This window comes from Mytilus californianus, unplaced genomic scaffold, assembly GCF_021869535.1.
Source record: "Mytilus californianus isolate M0D057914Y unplaced genomic scaffold, xbMytCali1.0.p SCAF_12, whole genome shotgun sequence".
In the NCBI taxonomy this organism is placed as follows: Eukaryota; Metazoa; Mollusca; class Bivalvia; order Mytilida; family Mytilidae; genus Mytilus; species Mytilus californianus.
In genome coordinates, this window is record NW_026262604.1 from 58,715,799 (window position 1) to 58,724,481 (window position 8,683).

An 8,683-nucleotide genomic window follows, 5' to 3' on the forward strand; every position below is an offset into this window, starting at 1 on the left:
ATCTGACATAAGTCAAAAATCAAGATCTAATTAATTAGTTACAATTATCAGAAATTTGGTTGAAACAATAAACAAAATTGCTTAACTCTTACCTGAGCATTTTCTGCAATAAAATTTATTTGTTTGTTTAACATTTATATCCCATTATATTGCTATTTAACAGTAATTGGAAATATATCAGCATTAGGTATTTGTACATTTAAATTTGAATACAGGAAATGTATTTTTTCTTAATGAAGAATGAACACCAATTTAGATAAAAATTAGTTATTATTTTTTTTCATTTTTGTTGTTGAGAAAGTGCATTTCCAAGGCCTCTTTCTGGAAATTATTAAGCCAGTTATAATTAATGGCATATAAAAAAATGTATTACTTGTTTGACGATTTCCCTTTCCATTCATGTCAATACCATTAAATTGCAAATATTTATAAAAAAAAAAATCTGACAGTCTAAAATTGAAATATCAATATATATATATCATTAATTTAATAATATTTTATTGCATTAATCAAGCAATAGGATTGGACACAAGTTATAACAACTTACATTAAGTCCTCTCTTTACATATATACAATACACATATATGATGACAGCAAACACATACATAATATAGCGACAGTTAAAGAAAATAAAGGAAGGAGTCACACATTGGCATGGCAACAAAAAAAGCAAATAGGACAGAAAGAAAAAAAGAAAGCTGCTGACTTAGAACGTTAAAATCTATTTGACTGTTTAATGAAATAACGAACTTTATCAAAAATTTTAGAATTAGTTTCGTAATTATATGCATCTTTTCAATATATCATTATTTGCATCAATATTGCGAAATTCCCTACCTGTGGGCAATAACATAGAAATTTAACAGTAAGATTGGAAATGAAAAGAGAAAAAAATATTGAAAAAAGTATGGTCAGAAAGAATATCAGACTAGCTATGAATATGGCTGGATCACAACATCGACGATGCTTTGATTTGTTTTTATGCCCCCGCCATAGCGGAGGGGGCATTAAGTTTTACCCTTGTCCGTCCGTACGTCCCAAAGTTGGTTTCCATTCTCTAACTTTAGTTTGCCTCAACCAAATGTTACGAAACTTATACACAATACTTATTACTACAAAATACAGATCAAGTTTGAATATTGGTGGTGTCACTTCAACAGTTATAGAGTTATGCCCCTTTACAAATGGAAAAATTGCTGAATTTTTCGTTTCCGTTCTCTAACTTAAGTTAGCCTCAACCAAATGTTATGAAACTTATACACAATGCTTATTACTACTAAACACAGATCAAGTTTGAATTTTGGTGGCGTTACTTTAACCGTTCTAGAGTTATGCCCCTTAACAAATGGAAAAATTGCTGAATTTTTCGTTTCCGTTCTCTAACTTAAGTTTGCCTCAACCAAATGTTATGAAACTTATACACAATACTTATTACTACAAAACTCAGATCATCAACAAATTTGGGTAGCGTCACTTTTACCTTTCTTCAGTTATGTCCCTTTATAACTTTAAATGATATATATGCAAGTTGGGGCATCATCTGTGCCCCATGGACACATTCCCCATTTTTTCAATTATTTCTTTTTTAATTACTGTTTTACTTTTATTTCTATTCATTTTTTTTTTTTTTTAATTTATTACAGTTTTAATTTTTAATTTTTTAAATAGTTTTTGAATTGTTTTTTTTTTAATTTGTTAATTAGAATTTGCATTTTAATTTTTTGTTTTTCAAACAATTTTAACCAATGTTGAATTAAGTGTTTCATAGTAAGGAAGTGTGGTCTTAAGAATATCAGTTTACATGCGTTGTTTACATGATGGTCATTAATTAGTTCTGCACAGTTAAATGTTAGTAGGAACTGTGAGGTTTATATAAATTATTTTATAGCTTTGTTTCACTTATTCACCAATGTTTCTATTTCTTTTGAATCCTATTGATAGGTTTTATGGAATTTGGCACCTATTGTAGAATTTGTTTTAATAAGATGCAAGTATTTCCTGAATACTTTTTGAAGTTTTCTGCTTGAGAATGATAATTTGTACTGAATGATATATTATATCTATTTTCAACTTCGTTCCTTTTCTAGACATAATTTCATAGAAATTGATCCAATATCCACCTATTTAGGTGAGAATCATATCTCTGGTCTAATTTCATAGACAAAATTTCGTAGAAGTTGATTCAATGTCCACCCATTTAGGTGCAAATCACCATTTTAAATTGTGCTTTCAAGCAGTTAATTCATATGTAAAAAAAAAAAAGCTATGGATGATAAACATTTTCAGCATGAGGTTTAGGCCATTCTGTTCTTATTTCAGATTGACATATATCCATGGGACATCATGCAGTTAGCCTAGACAAATATGAAGAGAAAGGTCTCTGATTCAATTCTCTGTGAAGTTCAAGGACTTTCTCAGTCAAATATGGGAAGATGTGAAAGGTAAGTTTGCAAGTTTTTAAGTGTGCATAAATATGTTATGTTTAACAAAATGTGCTGTTTCACAATTAAAATACTATCAAAACAACTCCTGATTGCTCAACATTAAACTTCTGAATTATCCATGAATCATCTTCATGATTGTCCCACATTATTTGCTCACCTGACTGGTTTGGTCAAGTAAGCTATTTTCATCACTTGGCATCAGTCATCCATTATTTTTTACAAAAATCATCTCCTTTAACCACTGCAGGGCTCAACAATAATGCGTGTAGATTGTCCGATACCAGAGGAAAAAAAGGTCGGACAAGTAAAAGCCATATGATTCTTGTCCGACGGGACAAGTTAAATCATTCTGTATAAAAAAAATATTAAATCCAACTTTGACGATAAAAGTAATTACAAAAAAACAATAAAAGAAGATAAAAGCAATTATTAATTTGACATGTTTACTTGCAACCAATAATTTAATACTGGTTCTTTGTCAGATACTTTTTAACAGATAAAACGCATACTATCGCATACTATCGCATACTATCTCCGAATCCGGTCTTACTGCTTTGTAGATAAGGTAGTAACAAGACAGTTTGGCACCAGCACGGAAACGAATCGGCTCCATGTGTAATCAACAGTTTGGCACTGTAGGAGATATTTTGGGACCAAGACAACCCAGTACCTCATTTCCTTTCCTTATTCTGTTGCTTTATAATAAATATGATAAATTTTATTTATCAAAAATATTTTTAAAATAAACATGAATAAATTATTGACTATTAAATTCAGAAAATTATATTTGATCATATGTAGACAAAACAATATTTGATTGTAGTCAGTCAGGGGACTTACTTAAATGAGTGATTTTCTAAATCACTGATTCAAGTAACATTATGTCCATAAAGGTTAGAAGTAAGAGTTGTCTTTCTTTAATAATCACCTATTTAAGTAGTACAAATTAATCACTAGACTAAGTGATTTAATTTTATTGTAGCTTTAAATATAGAATACTAATGATCCAGGGACCGATTATGTTGCTAAAATTATCAGAACCAACATCTGTGTTGATAGGATGAGTGGGTCATGTCAGGTGATGACCTTGTACTAAATCTAGGATAATGACATAAAAATCACTTGTTTAAGTATCATACCTTAATTTCCTACCAAAAAATCACTCCTTTAAGTATCATTATTTTAACAACCCCCACTAATTTCAACACCCCCGAACAGTGAAATTTTGATCGCGAACAGTAGAATTTTATTACATAATCTATAAGATGAAACCTTGAATTTTACAGGAAAAATACTCCCACTGCTGGGAAAAATCTGTTAAGAAAGTATCAGTTCATTATGTAAAGCCATTTTTATAGCATTTTTTCAACTAAAATAGAATTTGAAGCTAAATGATTGCATCGAAGGCATAAACCTTGCTGCTTAAAAGAAGCAAAAAGTTCATTTTTTTCAATTTTACTATTTAAATGAAAAGATACTATCTAAACCTATGTGTTTAAAATTTTGGTAAAACTACAAAATCACAATTTGTGACAAAACTTCGAATTTGCTACTTAAATAAGTGATTTAAAAATCACTTATTTCAATATGTCCCCTGACTGGTAGTAGGGCATCAATCATAATAATCAATATTTTTAACATAAAAGACCAGGATACAAACCAAATGAGTGTATTATGACTAGCAGGCCTACCAGACTGTGCCTCATGTGCTGAGTCGGATGAGACTTTGGCTTTGATGAATACTAGATTTAGTTGTTCTCGACTCATCTTTTGAAAAGGATATCAAGAGATAATAATCAAATTCTGTTCCATTGTTTTTACTCATTTTGTTCATTGAATCAGCTTAAAATGCAAAAAAGGTTAATATTAAGATTTTTTTGGACAAGTTAACAATTCCATTCGGACAAGTAAGGTGGTCAAGTCCTTATCCATATCCTTTAACTTTAAGCAGTAGGTCATATATTTGGTGTATGGAGTGATTGTAAGGTATACATGTGCAACTGACAGGTATCATCTGACCTTGACCTCAATTTCCTGGTTCATTGCACAATGTTTAGTTTTTGTGGTTGGGTCTATCTCTCAGGTAATAGTAGCAATAAGGCCACTATATTGGTGTATGAAATGATTGTAAGCTGTATTTGCTTGACTGGTTAAACTGATCGTGACTTCATTTTCATGGATCATTATAATGGATCAAGTTTATGCGATAATTGTAGTAAAAGCGTCATATTTTCAATCATAAGTAAAGCAGGCATGACATTTGTGAATGTATCTTGTTGAAATATTTTCTATGCCAAAAAAATATTATGTCATGTATGTGTGTTTCCAGGTGCATGTAAAAAAAAATAAAGGGTCAGAAGGTCAGGATATTTTCTTACTAATTTCATAGTGAAGTTCTTTGAACTTTTGTTCAAATGTTTTGAAGTTTGAAACTGTCATGAATGTTTGTATATCATGTATATATATTAGATTTATGGTTGTATTTATATAATCAAGTGTACTGCAAGCACACATTAGCTGGCCAATTGTTTATTAGCATTCATGTTCACAAATAGTGCAAATCAGGGACATATGCTAAGGAAGAATTTTTGATTTTTGATTTTTTTGTCAGAGCCAATAAATCAGCAAATCGAAACACATCTTTTTTGTTGTTAGCCCTATTGAAAACTATAGTAAAGAGAGGGAAACAGTTTGAATAGTAAAAATGATCAACACCATAACATCTACAAATAAGTCACATGGCCAAAATCTTCAGTTGAGTTATTGCCTGTCAGTGAAGTTTTCTTTCTTTAATTTTATTATAGAAAAATAGAAACTTTAAAAAGCAAAAATGATGATCATGAGCTTTAGATTTTTTTCAAAATCCAGGTTGATTTGAAAAAGTTATAGAAATTTTTAAAGGTGACTGTCAGAATTTGGTTCAAACTGAAAATTGTAGCTTTTATACCTATTAATTAAATCCTTATGTTTGACAGCAATAAACCAAACTATAAAATAACCTTATCAATACATAATTTATATAGATGGGCTGATTTATCAGGCCATTCATTAGGAGGCGGTACCTGGTACTTTTACCCTCCTAAGCTATTGACAAGTACCTCCTAAATGTAGGAATTTTTATATAAAGTATTCATGGAATAAAATGAAAAGTACCACCTACAAATGGGGAAAGTACCAGTCAACATGAAAGATAATGAAACCCCTGAATTTTATGACCAGTCCAGACTAAAGGAGTAGGTTCGATAACACCCTAAAACAGCCCTTATTTATAGCTACAATTTCAAATTAGGATTTATTGACCAATATCACAATGAATCATAGCTAATACAATGACTAGATAGAAAATATGTCTTTTTGTTGGAAAATTTACGTACTTGCGTTCTATTCATGACGTCACAGATAGCACTCACTCAACAAAAATTCAATGAAAACGGGTAAATTTCCAACGATTTTTTGGACAGGAAACATAGAGCGCATGCGTCGTCGACAAAAAAGCTTTTTTTAACAAAATGTGTGTTATCACATTTAACATATCTGACTTAAGTATTTAGTTTGTGGACGCCTGCACTCTATGTTTCCTAGGCCTTAATTTGTTTAAAATCTGGACGATTTGGTCAAATTTCGCAAAAATCTGTATTTTTGACCTATTTGGGATTTAAAAATCAACACTTTAAAACAAAAACTTTGACAAAAAAAGTTCTATTCAAATTTCTCACATGTCTTTCTATCCCTTTAAAACATTTATTATTTTGAAAAATTAAACTTAATAATCGGGGCCAAATATGACCCTTACCAAACTTACTCCTTTAAAGGTCAAGACGGGTGGAGACTGGGTCAAGACTGGTCGAGACCGAGTTGAGATTGGTCAAGACTAAGTAGAGACTGGTCGAGACTGATTGAGCTTTTGGCAAGACCTTACCAAGATTATCAAGTACTGTATTAGACTCATTAGGTTAAATTGTAGACCAAAGTCAAGTACAGTTAAGTACAGTCTAGATAATGTTGAGTCTTTTCAAGTAAAATCTGTACTCACTGTTAAAGTCAACTTTACATTGACAGCTGCAATCACAGGCGAGACACTGGGTTCTAAGGAACCCCTTACAAATTTTTCTTAAAACTATTTAAATTTGCCTTGTTTGTTTTAAGACAATTATTGGTAAAGTAACATAATTAAATTAATAGGATTAGAACTTTGCCTCTCTTTTAGAGAAGAAGATATCTGTAGTATGATTGCTAATCCTAATGCTAACTCTAAAAGTAAAAAAAAACTGTTTTCTTTTTTAAAACTTTTCCAGTTTGCCCCATTTGTTTGCAGGTAATAATCGGTAAAGTAACATATATATATAAAAAAATGAGAACACCAGATTAGAAAAAAAAGATGCAGTATGATTGCTAAGGAGACAACTGCCTTAATAAGAACAATATTTAAACATCATCAGTGTGATATGGCTTCAAATATTGAACAAAACAAATGACATACAGTAAGCAATGAAAGGTCCTGTGATAACAAAATCATCTATTATAAGAAAGAACAAAATATGTCGACAAAAACAATCATGAATAATATGCCTGAAGGACTTTAAAATATTGAACTTGAAGTGACTTTTCTTTGTAGGATACATAGAAATCTTGGAGGACAAATTGACGAGAGTCTTAAAAGACACAGATATGAAGATAAACAAGAGGAAAAAAGAGCCAAACATAGTTCATTTTGTAGTTTAAAGGACTGCAGACTTCCTGATATCTTTCAAACTGTTGTGTTTTTTGGTATAAATGTAATAATGCATTATCATCTTATTTGTATAGGCATACATCCTGAAAATCTTGTTGGTACCTTTTATCTCCATTAATGCAACCGCTATTTATAAAACATTGTTGTGATTGTAGTTTTATATGTGAGTTTATTAGTTAACTAGTGCGTAGTAATTGCATATATGAATTATTTTATACCATATCTATCAATCTTGGTCTTTTTAATTAAGAAATAATTTTTAAAACCTTGCTCTTTCAATCCTAGTACATCTATTTTAATTACTTTGCATAGTTTATAAGTTTAAGTAATGCCATTTTATTTCCACATTTGAATTTTACAACAAAAAATACATAAAGATCAGATTTATATCTGTTTTAACAGTTTATTTAATGGAATATTATATTTATGTTTAATTTGTAATATGCACTTTGTCTCATTTTTTTTTCAATTTGACACATTTTCTTTTATTAATCATCAAATTTCAACAAATGTTGGAAACAAACTTACATAAAAACTTTTCAAATGTATCAAAATTCTGTGTTGTAAAATCTTAAAGATTTTCTTTTTCAGTATTTTTCCCAATATGTTTAAGAAATCTGTAGCATAATTTTTGCTTGTAGATTTTATTTCGGGATTTTTCCCGAAATGGGTAAAAAATCTATGCAACAAGTGTGTGCCTGATAATAGATTTATATTTTCGGGATTTTTCCCGAAATGTGAAAATAAATTATTAGTCATGAGTTCTAGCATATACGTTGGGTTTTCGGGATAAATCCCGAAGTATTTAAAATCTTGCATATAGATTTTTTTTTTTTTTTATTTTTCCCGATATGTTTGAAGAAATCTGTAACATAAATTTTTGTAAATTTGGTTTCAGGATTTTACCTGAAATGGTTAAAGAAATCTATTCAACAAGTGATTTAGTTTTTCGGGACTTTTCCCGAAATTTGAAAAGAAATCATTAGTCATAAGTTTTAAGTTATAGCATATTTATATGTTGGGTATTCAGGATAATTCCTGAAATGTTTGAAGACATATATGCTTTATACATTTTACATTTAGATTATTTTTTCGGGATTTTTCCCGAAATGTGTTTAAGATCTGTTTGTCACATAGCTATTCTACCAAAAGTTTTAATTAATGTTGAAAGTGATTTCGGGGAAATTCCCGAATAAAAAGTTGTCACATACATTTTTACCACAAATATTTTGGGAAATTCCCCGAACACTAAATGTAAGTTTTATCAATTATAAGAATAAAAGCATGGAAGATTGTAAAAATTGTGTGTTTCTTTATGAAATCTGCATTCATTTATGGTAAACATTGAAAAAGCTTATAAATAGGAATAAAATGGATTTTACTCTTTTAAAATAGAGTCAGTTTATGGTAGTTGGAACAAATAACACCTAACCGTTCTGACAAAGCGGTAATTTCTTCGCCCGGGGATATGAATTTGACATTAATCTTCCTTCAGTAACTTTACAAT

At 29.9% G+C, this 8,683-nt stretch overlaps 2 long non-coding RNA genes across 2 annotated transcripts; one reads left to right on the forward strand and one right to left on the reverse strand.

The window, feature by feature from the left end:
• Positions 1 to 1,565: 1,565 nt before the first annotated feature.
• LOC127722107 (uncharacterized) lies at positions 1,566 to 2,240 on the reverse strand. Its single transcript, XR_007991655.1, has 2 exons — positions 2,194 to 2,240; positions 1,566 to 2,120 (listed from the first exon to the last, which is right to left on the reverse strand). It is a non-coding gene; the product is annotated as an uncharacterized LOC127722107 (long non-coding RNA).
• A 113-nt stretch (positions 2,241 to 2,353) lies between these two features.
• LOC127722103 (uncharacterized) lies at positions 2,354 to 8,477 on the forward strand. Its single transcript, XR_007991650.1, has 2 exons — positions 2,354 to 2,441; positions 7,060 to 8,477. It is a non-coding gene; the product is annotated as an uncharacterized LOC127722103 (long non-coding RNA).
• Positions 8,478 to 8,683: the final 206 nt, after the last annotated feature.